Raw genomic sequence first — 13,199 nt, forward strand, 5'->3', positions numbered from 1 at the left:
ATGTTCTAGTTGGCTTGTTCTCCGTTTTGTTTCATCTTGCCTAATAGCACCTAGTCTAGAAAGTCTGGAAGAGAAAGTTCATGTTCCGAAGATATACCTGTTCTGGGTTCTGGAACCTTGTCTACTGCCCTGTCAAAATCTGGGTAATGTGTTCTGGGAATTGAAGGAAAATCCTTGAAAAGGTCTACATTCTTCTCCTCTTCTAACATATCTGGGCAGAGAATGTCCCTTGTCTTGACAAGAATCTTGTTTAGTGGCTTGCCAAACAGCCTATCTGCTTGAAAGGGGTAGGAGGTACTACAGTCTTGGTTTGTCAGCCAGCCAGGCATCAAGCTAGAGAACGCTTCTAGCTGCTGTAATGATGCCATAGCTCTGGAGAATGATGGAATCCAATGTGGCTCCTGAAGAAAAATAGTAGTCTATTTGCTCCCTCAGCCAGCCTTCTGTTGTTGCTAGGTAGTAGCTGGATGACTTTTCTGGACCACATGATTCCTGTCCTAGAAACAATGGAAGTGGTGGTGGAGGCTCTTATCGCCATATCAAATGCCTAATGCATCTTTTAAAATGTGTAGTCTCCCTTCTTATTCATTGTACCCTTGATACTGCCTTCTCCGTCTTCAGAAAGCTGGCCAGATCCCAAAGGGGGACCTGCAAAATATCCTCCAGTTTGGTGTAGTGGTTAGGAGTACAGACTTAGTGCAGCTTGCCACAGCACTAATAAAACTGTTCTGACCGAGCAATGATATCAGGGCTCTCTCAGCCTCACCCACCTCACAGGGTGTCTGTTGTGGGGAGAGGAAAGGGAAGGCGACTGTAAGCCACTTTGAGCCTCCTTCGGGTAGAGAAAAAGCGGCATATAAGAACCAACTCTTCTTCTTCTCCACATAATCAGGTAGGGTACACAAGTTTTTAATAAATATTGGAAACTGCCTATTGGGCAAAAGCTTAAGTCACTTTGCCCTCATCTTCTCAAAAAATTCCAGTAAAGGAATAACTTTTGGGGCAGCACAAAGTATAGGAAAAATTCCTCATTTCCTTTTGGTCTACTGTCCCTTTTAGAGTCTGGACCTTTCTCCTCCGCCACTGCAAACTGTTTTTAGTCCAATGTAGCCAGAGATTTTGCTAAAAGATAGCCTTCTGGCTTGAATAAGCACTGAGACTGCTCTGGTACTTGTATCTTCTCCTCCTCGTTAGTATGAAATTCCCCCTTCTCCCTCCCTCAGTGAATGGTGGGAATGATCCAACCAACATGGCCACATCAATTAAGTTTCTAGTTCATAGGGATGCTTTAGGATGCTTTGGGCTGATCCTGCGTTGAGCAGGGGTTGGACTAGATGGCCTGTATGGCCCCTTCAAAACTCTATGATTCTAGGGCTGCTCAGGAAAGATGGAAGATAGGCAAGAAAAACAATCAAATTAACCCAGGTTTTCTCAACCAGAGTTTCATGAAATCCTGGGGTTTATTGACAGCCCTGGAAGGATTTCCCAAATGGGTGGGAGTTAATTTTTTATATATTTAAAAAAATGTTAATCATTTCTCAAGTAACATGATCATATATGGTCCTGTTGACCCCCCCCCCATAATCAATGAAAGGGGGGGGAAGGGGAGAGGACCTGGGTGGCCGTGTACACAGCTATGCCTCCTAACCATATTCTGCATGATTGCATCACTTCTGGGGTTTCTAAAAACCCAAAGAATGTTTCATGGGTTTCTCAACAGTAAAAAGTTGAGAAAGGCTACAATAACCTATAGAATAACTCAAGAGAGTCCCTATGATGACAGGTGTTAGGAGAGGGACTTAAGTCCAGGCAGATCAAAGCCTCAATACACATCCAAGCTACAAAGCTCACTGTGACCTGGAGCCAGCCTCTGCCTGAGTTACTGAGCCATGACTAGCATTAAGGGGGGTGAGAGAATGTATTCTTTGAACTGTTTGGAGCAGCGGTAGTCAAACAGCGGCCCTCCAGATGTCCATGGACTATAATTCCCATGACCCCCTGCCAGCAAATGCTGGCAGGGGCTCCTGGGAATTGTAGTCCATGGACATCTGGAGGGCCGCAGTTTGACTACCTCTGGCTTGGAGGAAAGATATAAAGATACATCTGCCTTGAATGCTACACTATAGGACAGTGGTCCCCAACCCCCGGTCCGGGGACCGGTGCCGGTCCGTGGATCAGTCGGTACCGGGCCGCTTCTCCTCCTTGTCCTCCTCCCCGGCTGCTGCCTCCGGGGCTGCCCTGCCACTCTGCTGCCGGCTCACCTTTGGTACTCTCCAGTGGCCACCATGGCTGGGGCTCCCCCTCGGCGCGGCACTGTGCAGCTACTGCTGGCAGCGCCCCCCAGCGGGCAGCAGGAAGTCAGGGGCGCCGGCGGGAAAGCAAGTGGAGCAGGGGCTCAGGCAGCGGCAGCGACGCCCCTTGGCAAAAGAATACCCCGCCGCCAGGCCTCAGTAAAATTGTCAAGCGTTGACCAGTCCCCGGTGATAAAAAAGGTTGGGGACCACTGCTATAGGAGAAAAATAAGGTCCTCAAATAACTGTAAGAACCAAAAAGTGTTTGAGAACTTACAGGCATTTTTTGAACCTGGTGAACTTCTTTCTCTTGCGCCAGATGTACACAACAGAGAAACAAGTAGCATACGAGAGGTCCTGCTGTCGGCAACTTAGGAGGAAGTATCAGAAGGATCTGTATTTAACAGGTAGCTTCTACACCTAAACCTCTTGTTCTTTATGTACCTTCATCTTGAAAATGGTGGCTACCTTTCCATACATCTTCATACATATGCAGCAGTGGCTGTTAACATGTGAGATGTCTGCACAGGACATTTTTGATCCTATACTTATAGCGACTGACACACAACTGTCCCCTGATCAGTTGTACTTACAGCTCCCCAGTGAAGTAGGTTTGGATCAAGGTCACCCAATGAGCTGCAGGGATATGGAATAAGAACTCCCTAGGCCTAGTTGGCCACATTCACCAGCACAGTATCATTTTTTTTTGCTAGTTATCTTTACAAACTAGAGTGAATAAAGGCAATGGATTTTTACCCCCCTCCTCCCCATTAAACAAATACCGATCATAGGTGTGGATTTTCAGCACCAATATACTTCACACAATTGTTTGGTCATTTTCTTCAGTAAATGGAAAAGTTTCCTATTTACAGGCTGACAGGAACAAAAAAATCACAACCAAACCCTCAACCAAGTTCCAGCAGTACAGTATTCATTTTAAAGGCTAAATGAAAAATAACTGACCTTTCCCTAGTGACCCACCAGACTTGCACGATCTAAACCCATTTAGGAAATACGGTGGTTTAAAGAAGTAATCTATTAAAAAGTGAAGCAAAGCTCATTGGCGTTGCTATGTCCATCAATTATTATAGAGGCATTTAAGTCAAGTAGGTTCAAGGACACATTTAAAAACAGTACTTTGAAAGTTAAACATTTACTGGGCTTTATTTATTGGTGCATTATTCTAGATCTCCCTACTTCCACCCGCTATCCAGGTTCTCCTAGGTTAGCATAGTATTTTCCAAATTCTTCAAGGCTAATGCAGGGAAGAAGCCACCAACCTGCTACTGCTTCAGATTCGTAACTGAATGCAGCCTGAGGGTGCAATCCTGCACACCATACATGGAGCAGTATCTCCTGTGGTGCAAATTGCTCTCTAAATCTGAGACTCTAACTAGAAAGCTCAGTCGAGTGTTAGCCTTTGGTGGAAAGTTCTGCCAAGTTGCAACTGGCTTATGGCGAGTTCAAGCGATTTTTACAAGTTGGTTTGTCACTGCCTGCCTCTGCGTAGCAGCCCTGCATAGCAGCACTAGTCAGGTGTTAGCCAGGGCCAACACTGCTGAGCTTATGAGGTTGGGCTACCCTAGGCTAATCAGGTCAAGTCAGGTCCTATCCTATCCATTGACATAATTCAGTTAAGTAGCGGACCTGAGGCTCAGTCCACTCTGGACTTGTTCCTACCCAGGCGTCTTGCAGAAACAGGAAGAGCCCAGAAATGCAGCTTGCAAGCAAATGCGACTTCCTAGCTTGTCTTTCAAGTGATCCCTTAAGACGTATCTTCACTAAATCACCCCAGGAAAGACTGGAAACCAGAACTGTGCAAGAACTGTCAGAAAACTGTAATTATCAGGGCACCTGGAGTGGAGAAATAATCAGAATAATAAGCCTGGTGTAGACTCACGTTAAGCAACCATTTTCATTGGATGGCCAGGGTATGGAGGAAAATGGGAGGTGGCAAGGCAGGATCCAGAGACACAACCCCCAAAGGGGACTGCACCCTATACCTATTGCAAGGCTACCGGAAAATGCTCTTTACTTTTTGGTTAGAAAGCTTGTTGTGACACAGGAGAATTTTTCATGTCAAGCTGACATTTAGCAGGGAAAGAAGCAGTCGAAAAGTGGAACACAACAGGGTGAAAGAACGTATGCACTCTTTATGGATGCCTAACCATTGCTACACCAGTTACTCCTCCCTCCAAGTTGGCCTAGATATTAACTTCAATGATTAACAATATTAACAATTTGAGATGCCATTAAGGATTTAGATACAACACTTTTTATTTATATGCCGCTTCTCCCCCTAAACACCCTTTATTGTAGAAGTCTCCTCTCCTCAGTCTTATCCTCCCAATGACCACCTTGTGAGGCAGGCTGAGAGACTGTGATGGGGCCAAGGCCATCTAGTGATTTTCTACAGCAGAGCAGGATTCAAAGCTCAGCCTCCCAGATCAATCACCAGCACCCTAACTATACAATGCTGGTACTTATTTTCTTCCCAATGGGCACCCAAAGCAGCTTTCATTATTCCTCCTCGTTCTGGATCAGCTAGAAAAACTTCCCTTATTTATTTATCCGATTTATAGACCACCGCTCTCAGCAAGCTGGCTGGGAGTGGTTAACAATAAAACATAACAGTTTAAAATACCCCATGAAACAATAATAAAATCCCAAAAAATTACCCTTAACCCACAATACCAGTGAGCCAAACTCCATGTGACTCCATCAATTCCAGGTGCTACAAGAAGTTCTTACTTCAGAGAGTGTTCCGTCAATTTTCTGATGATCACTCAGCCTTTGGAACAATTTATTAATTTACTTCAATTGTATCCTGTTTCCCAATGGAGAGCCAACACAACTTACATTGATCTCCTCTTCCCTACTTTATCTTCACAATAGTCCTGTCAGGTACGTTAAGTTGACAGAGAATTAGTGGGCCAAGGTCACCTAGCAAGCTTCCCTGGCAGAGTTAGGGTTTGACCCTGTGTCTTCCCAATCCTAGTTCAACACTCTAGCCCTATCCTCCATGCCCCAGAAACCCAAAGTTTTACACTCAACAGATATGGCATACTTGTAAGAATCTGAGTAGGGCTTTTATCTGAGAGCCAGCTTGGTGTAGTGGTTAGGAGTGCGGACTGGCAAGCCGGGTTTGATTCCACACTTCCCTCACATGCAACTAGCTGGGTGACCTTGGGCTTGCCACAGCACTGATAGAGCTGTTCTGACCGAGCAGTATTATCAGGGCTCCCAGCCTCTCCTCCCTCACAAGAAGTCTGTTGTGGGAAGAGGAAAGGGAAGGCGAATGAAAGCCACTTTGAGACTCCTTTGGGGAGAGAAAAGCGGCATATAAGAACCAACTCTTCTTCTACATTATTAGCCATTAGGTGCCGGGAAATGTTTTCATTTGCCAGGGTATACAGAACTAAAGAATATATAAGGTAATTATGTGGGAATAAAAATCAGCTGCTATTTTTTTGCTATTTTGTACAAATGATTGTATATACATCTGTCATACACATATACCCTTAAACCAGGTCCTGCATTTAAAATCTGGAAATATCATGTATTGAAACACTGATATGAGAGGTCTTTCTGACCCTGCAGTGCCATTACAACTTGACTGTACATATAGTGTAGTTTGAAATGTCTGATTCCTAAGATCCTTTCTTCTTAAGAACAGCGGGATCACGAGTATCTGGGGCAACATGCTCACAGGTTGTACATGTGTCATAAATAACCTTATATGTACAAGTTTGCTGCATATACAATATTTCCAAATGATAAATATGTCAATCAAGGTTGATTACATACAAGTGTAGCAGCTGTATTTAGTCACAATTTAGTCACAGCCCTAAATTGTTATAGCAAACACTTTATCTGCATTTCAAAATGAGAAAGGTGATTTAAATCAATAATTTTATCTTAACTGAAGTTTATCTTTTTCTTGAAGACTTAAATCAATCTACCTTAAATCCAGGAAGCAACAATAAAAACATCCTACCCAGAGCTTTCAACGCACGAGGACAATCATATTTAATTAAAATTTTCAACACATACCTTTTATTGCCCTATTCCTTGCTGAATGTTTAACAAAGAAAGACTGTTTAACCAAATAAGAACAATGTAGTAACTTCTCATTAATGATTGCAACTTCTGCCTTGCTCATTCAGTGCTCCCAAAGGAACCAGAGTTGGGGTAGACATCAAATCAGTACGAAATTTTTCAGTTTGGTGGCAAATATACAGCAGCATGAAATAAAGTAAAATGTATCTGATTGTTCCGTTTTCACATGGATCAAGAACTAACAAATGCTTTCATTTCATTTCCTAACCAATACAGGTAATCACTTTTCATTATTTAAAATACTAAATGAAACAGTAATAAAACTGTTCTCCCACATTTGAATGCCAAGTTTTGTGGGTTAACAACCAAAGCAGGCGTTATCTCAACTCTCCAGCACCTATAATGTCAGAGTTTCCAGATTTTAAAACTACATATTTATAGATGTATTCCTTTTTAATTTGTGTTTTCTTATGCCATCTTTGTGAATCTTCCATTTTCAGTTTGAACAATGGCCGCAAAACTTGGCAAATCCTCATAGTAAGACAACATCCAGTTGCATTCTAGTGACATTCCCCTGGGAAGTTTATTCCATTGCCCAATTTAAGAACAGCTTTTATTTATTTTGATATTTATATTCTGCTTTTCTTCCCAGTAGTGATCAAAAGCAGTCTACATCATTCCTACCTCCTCCATTTTATTCTCATAAAAAGGTAAAGGTATCCCCTGTGCAAGCACTGAGTCATGTCTGACCCTTGGGGTGACGCCCTCTAGCATTTTCATGGCAGACTCAATATGGGGTGGTTTGCCAGTACCTTCCCCAGTCATTACCGTTTACCCCCCAGCAAGCTGGATTAGACTAAAAGAAAGTAAAAAAAATTCCAACACAAATTTAAAGAAATGATTTAAATACTGTAAGCAAAACAAAAGGGGGGGCGGGGCTTTACGACAGACAAACCTGGACCATATTCAAGTACCAGGGTTTGTCTGTGTTTAACCCATCTAACATGATTTGATTTGCAGCACAACAGCCCTGACAACTATAGCTAAACAAATTATATTTGCATATGTGTGGTGACAAATTTCCATATCAAACTATTAACACTGGAAAGTTTCCCATCCCATATCATTGCTGCCAAGCCTGCATGGCAGAGTGGAGATTCAAGCCTCTGAAACAGGTTATCTTTCCCAACTAAAAATTCACAAAGGGCTGGAATAATTCCTAGGGAAAAGCAAGATATTCATAATTGTTGAGAGATGTGATATGCTGGAAAGACACTGCATATTAGCATAGTAAATGCCTTTAGGTTTTGTTAGCAATGCTATCCCCAAGCCCTTAAGCGAGGTATGACTGCCAATGTTATCATAAATCCTGACCACTCCTGAGCCCGTGGAGCAAAACACGTTTCTAGCCCAAGGATCACAGGTCAGAGAATAGAAAAGCTGGCCACCCTGAACCAAATATACAGCTGTTTCCTAAAATTGCTGTTGAAGCTGGCTTACTTCGACATGAGTCTAGTGTTTACCTTTCTGCAACCTTCTCTCGACAGAGGTCCTTCCTCTTTTTCATGGCATTTGTTGTATTTCCATCTCTCCTCTTTCCCAGCAAATATATGATCCAATTTATTTTAAAGACACAAACCAAGGCAGTTTGTGGAAAACTTACCCCCCTCCCTAAGCTTCCAAGTGTAAGGTGCCAAACGCCTATGGCTTTGAAACTTTCCATCTTTCAGAAATGTTTTGCACACACTTTCCCTGCATGTTGCCATGGATTCTGGGGCATGTTCTAAAACACATGCTCATATCACCTGGGCTGCTAACAAGGTCTGCCAGGCTTTATAGTTGGCTTCTGATAAGCTGAGCATGTGACCTATTGACAAGATGCCCGGCACATCCCAGCAGCTGAGCCCTGAAGGGGAAGATCAGTTGTAGTAGGCAAACTGAGTCAGGGAACTTTGTCTGTCATTATTGATCTTCTCCTTGAGGAACTCCTGACAAGTTTCTACAAAGCCCCAGGGTCTCCCACAGGGACAGCAATTGGAAAACCATTGCTAACGGCTCAGGTGAAAAAGAGCAAGCTGTCCAGATACTTTATATGTTTATGTATCCCTCCAAGTAAGAGGAGGTTCCACAGAGTCCAGCCTTCTAGGTGTTCCCTGCCCAAGGTAACTCCATGACATGATTCTCCTCCTCCGAATCCCTTCTGGCAACCTCACAAATATAGTGACTAAAGATTAATAAGACCTCAACTGGTGCCTGAGCAAGGCCAAACAGCGCATTCCGGCCACCCCAAATGGCTACCACATCATTTTTTTGGCACATCACCACACTCCCTGACCCCTCAAATTATGCTACGTGAAAATTTCCAGTTTGTCAGAGGATTCAACTGTGGGAAACATGGAAAGAAAAGGCACGCTTAATTTTTTTATGTGTGCACACACAACTGGGAGAAACTACAATCACGAGGGAGGACAAAGTTAACATAACCTTGAGAAACCGGGGCAGTGGGGCGCAAGCAACAACATCTTGTTTACATTCACACACGCATACGCACAAACACACAAACACGAGAGCTGCAGTTTCCCACCACATACCTGGTGATCTTTGTTTGTACACAAGCAAGGAGGGAAGGGCCTATCCATTATAGGTGATGGTGACCAATGTATTGTGCCTCTAATCTTATCAGTCTCTGGGATCGAGAACTAGTGCTGGCAGAACACAGGAGTTTGTTGGAAAGGAATAAGCTTATTCATGTCAACAGAAACCGCCAGCAGCACAATCCACCTGAACGAGTCACAATGAAATGTATGGGAACTGCTCATGGGCAGCTCCCACATATTTCAATGGGGCTAGTAGTAGGAGAACTCTTAAGACTGCATTCCACAAGGAGGACAGCAAACATTTATCAGAGCCTGGGGAGTGGAAACCTGAGTACTTGTACCTGCTGGTGCTTAACTGAGACATGCTCTGTCCTACCTTTCTTCAGTAAATCATATTTGTTTGAAATTAAGAACTAAGAGGAGGCTGTGCCAGTTGATTCCACCCCACATCCTACTGACTGCCTTCAGCGGCTCTGGCATTACAACTTTTGCGGGAGGGAGTAAGTTTCCAGTAACACCTAGGATTTTTTTGCTACCATAGGCAGATAATGCTTTGCAGGCTGCCGTAAATCCATGTTTGGAAACTACCACTTGGTAAAGTTTCTTCCCAGTATGCTTTCTTTCATTACCCCTGTGTTTAACCACTAAAGAATATACGTTGTGAGATTGTGTCCTTCCTTGCCGTTCTGTACCACCTTTCGAGATAAAAAAATCGACAAACCACTTTGAACTTGCAAAATATCTTGTCCAGCACAAGCAGATGAAAGACAGAAAACCATCTCAGATCTGTGCTGATCTGCATATTTCCGTTTGAAGTATTGTTGTACCTCTTGAAGAGGGAAATGAGTAGCCTCCTGGCACTTTTGTTAAAATGGCTTCAATTTAAGCTCTTAACCTATGCATGCCAACTGCAGTTCCCTCGACTATTATACAACTATTATTTTTCTTCCCCAGCCTGGATGCCTCCAGCCAGCTGAAAGGAGCATAAACAAACTTTGTCCTTCAGTCATTCAAATTCAGAGGAGCTGTGCTTCAAGGTCACTCTTGCTAGCAAACTAAGGCCTTGCTCTGGCAGCATCATTCCAACTGAGGGCTGGAGGCAGGGGGAAGGCTGTGGAATCCCCTGAGTGTCAATCTTTACGGAGGGCAAACAGGTAACCCCTTTGCAGCAGAACACGCTTGCTTCAGTTCTTCTACTGCACGTCAACAGATCTCACAAGTAGGCACATTCTGGTGACCTTCAACATCTATTTGCAACTGAGAAGAGGAGCCTTGTACTTAGCAAAAGGCTAGCGGAAGCTTGGTTAGATAGAACCCAGTGGATTTGGCACCCCAAATTAATGAGTACTTCTGCAGCCTGTGATGAAGGACAAACTCCTCTCACTCAACTTAGACCTGGGGGAGAAACGAAAGGACAAGGGCTCTCTTTCACCTCCCGGCAACTTCCAGGCTCCACCAGAATGGGGCTTGGTGCAAAGGTTTTATTTAAGACTGCAGTATATGGAGACTGGATTTATAGTGCACACTATATGAACAGTTACACTTGCCCAGTTTAAGAAGGTATATATATCTATATCTATATATATAAAGAAACAATGTCTCCCCTTGTCACTGAAGCTATATAAACACATGGCAGGGAGGGAGAACTGACATGAAAAGTGTCAGTTCTACCTTTACTTACAAATACATGGCATGTGCATCAAATGTATCACACCCACAAAGTAATGCATCAGTCTGGGGCCTAAGATACTACAGACTGAAAAGTATGGCAGGAGGCATACTAATATTAAACTCCCTCCCCCGTCCCTCCCCAGTACTCCCTATGTCCTTTGTATCTCCCAAAATGAGAAGGGCAACTGAAGAACAACTCCCTTATGGTTTTCTTCTTCTATGAAAGCTTCAGTGCATTTGAACAAAGACAAATTATCGGAGGGGGGGGGGGGGAGGAGAAGAACCAGGGGGTGAGAGGAAAGAGTCCCAGCTTTTCAAGCCAGATCTTGCACAAAAGGTTATGCTTCTCTGTGCAAATCAATCTCTTTCCTCACACATGTCCTTTTACAGCTAGAAAACTGGCAGGAAAAGGGGGGGAGGAGAGTGAGAGGGCAAGCGAGAAAGCGTGCACTGAAGGGCATGCACAAACCAAGGAGAGCAAGGTAAGGTAGGTGCTCTGAAAGGTATGCAAGGAATGCAAAGGGGGCCATTTTCTGAGACCATTCCAACTTATCTACATTCTTGGATTCTTGAACACTGGCTAAGATCACCATATAAAATAATTTTGAAAAAAACTTACCAAGGATTGTGTTAATTTTTATGCAGTTAATTATGTCTCCTCTGACAAGAGCTAATTAAGTCATTCCTAGCCCTTCTCCACGAAAAACAGAGTAGGTGGAGGAGGAAACAAAGGCAGCAGGGGATGCAGGAAAAGATTTCTGGAATGTCCACTGCCGTACAAAACCGAACAGCTGCCCTTCCAGCAAACTATTCGCCATTTTTCTTTGTCTTTCAGCTGACCCCTGCCTCAGAGAAAAACTCCCGGAGACTCCAATGAAACACTGTGCAGCCTCCTTCCACTTTAACAGTCAAAGACATTCAATCTAGCATGCTATTTGACACCAAACCTCGCCTCCGCCCGCATCTCATTGGCTCAGCCCCTTTATCTAGGAAGATCACAGCGCTTGGATTGGCTGTTCTCGTCATCACTAACCTCCTTTGTACACTTCCTGTTTTAAAGTTACCTTGAGATGCAGAACAGGGGTCAGGCACAGAGACTTCAAACTAGAAACAACTTACATAAAAGGAATATTCGGCAAAGGGAAATGATAACTGCTTGAAAGGCTTCTGTCGGCAGCATGTACCCAGCACGCTGACAGCTTCGTCCCCCAGCAATTATTCTCACGTTATAATAGAGCCTTAACATTTCTAGTCCTGGGAATATTTTATGGGTGATCCAAGCTCAATTTATGCAAGGTATAAGATAAGATTTTGTGCCATTCCTTCAGCCCCATGAACTGTAAAACAGCAAGATAGTTTTCTGGGCAGTTAGTTATAAAGAGACAGTAAGTACCTATTTTAAAAAAATACCTATTGTAATGGAAGAACATAAAAAGACAGAGACCTGGGACTTCACTCTCTTGGTTAAGGAAGTAGTACATACACACGTACGTGTGTACACAGGCAGTGTTGAACCAGAACTTATCGCCTGACTACTTGGGGTCTATGGTAGTGGTTGGGGCCTCTTCCCCACCTACTCTTTTCGACAAAGGAGCTCCCCTGACAGAACCAGCTGCATTTCAAGGAATTACTTCACTGTATTAGTTCCCCACAAATCAGTTCACCTGGATTGTCAAATGGGAGGGGGGCATCATATGGACATGGAATTGGGGTCACTGTGAGAGGACAGGTAGTTGTGAATTTCCTGCACTCTGCAGGGAGTTTGACTAGATGACCTTGGAGATCCCTTCCAACTCTATGATTCTATTAAAAAATATTTTTAAATCACTTGGGTAATTATAACCCCATGGGAGGTTTACATGCTTCCTGACCCCCCCCCCAAAAAAAACACTAGCAAAATAATTTAGAAGAGGGAATCACTGTATGCATCCACATCTGCAGAGAATATACACGTCTTTCATGTGAACGTTTCAGAGACTGACTATGTGTTCTTAGGCTTTCTCAACCAGGGTTTCTTGATGGCCCTGGAAGGGTTACGCAAATGGGTGGGAGTTAATTAATCTCCAATGCATTTTTAAAAATTTGTTAAACATTTAGCGGGTGATGTGACCATACATGATCATGTCGACCTGCCACCCTCTCCCAATATGGCCAGTGATGGGCCTGGAGGGGGTGAGAAGGAGAGGGGCCCCAGATGGGCATGTACCCAGCCATGCTTCCCAACTATATTTTGCAATGTTGCGCCACTTCTGGGGTTTTCCAAAGCCTGGAGAATATTTCAGAGGGTTTTCAACAGTAAAAAAGTTGAGAAAGGCTAATGTGTTCATACGATCTCTAAAGGCTTGCAGCCACCTCTCTTCCACTTGACTCACTCCTCTCGGGTGTTTTTGCCTCATTCTTTTGGAATACTTCCTATTTAAGGTCAACTCATTTCCTAAGCCTCCCTTTCTGCACCAGCCTCCCTTTCTGCACCACTTTAACATCCCCTGGCTCCTGCTTTCCTAGACCTGAACTTCTGCTATTTTTCTTGATCTAAGCCACTCTTTCCCAAACTTTTGACCATGAAAGAACTCCTGAAATA

The 13,199-nt window shown here is 43.7% G+C and overlaps 1 protein-coding gene across 3 annotated transcripts in view; it reads right to left on the reverse strand.

Moving 5' to 3' along the window:
- Positions 1-13,199, reverse strand: part of NFYC (nuclear transcription factor Y subunit gamma) — a 61,819-nt gene that overhangs the window by 36,650 nt on the left and 11,970 nt on the right. The window contains exon 1 of one of the 3 annotated variants that reach the window (XM_077337480.1): positions 11,238-11,508. The exons of the other annotated variants lie outside the window; for them this stretch is intronic. The gene's annotated coding sequence lies outside the window, so the exon portion shown is untranslated. Of the gene's footprint in view, positions 1-11,237; positions 11,509-13,199 lie in introns of those variants that run through there. 3 annotated transcript variants of the gene reach the window in all.

This window comes from Paroedura picta, chromosome 5, assembly GCF_049243985.1.
Source record: "Paroedura picta isolate Pp20150507F chromosome 5, Ppicta_v3.0, whole genome shotgun sequence".
NCBI classification, from domain to species: domain Eukaryota; kingdom Metazoa; phylum Chordata; class Lepidosauria; order Squamata; family Gekkonidae; genus Paroedura; species Paroedura picta.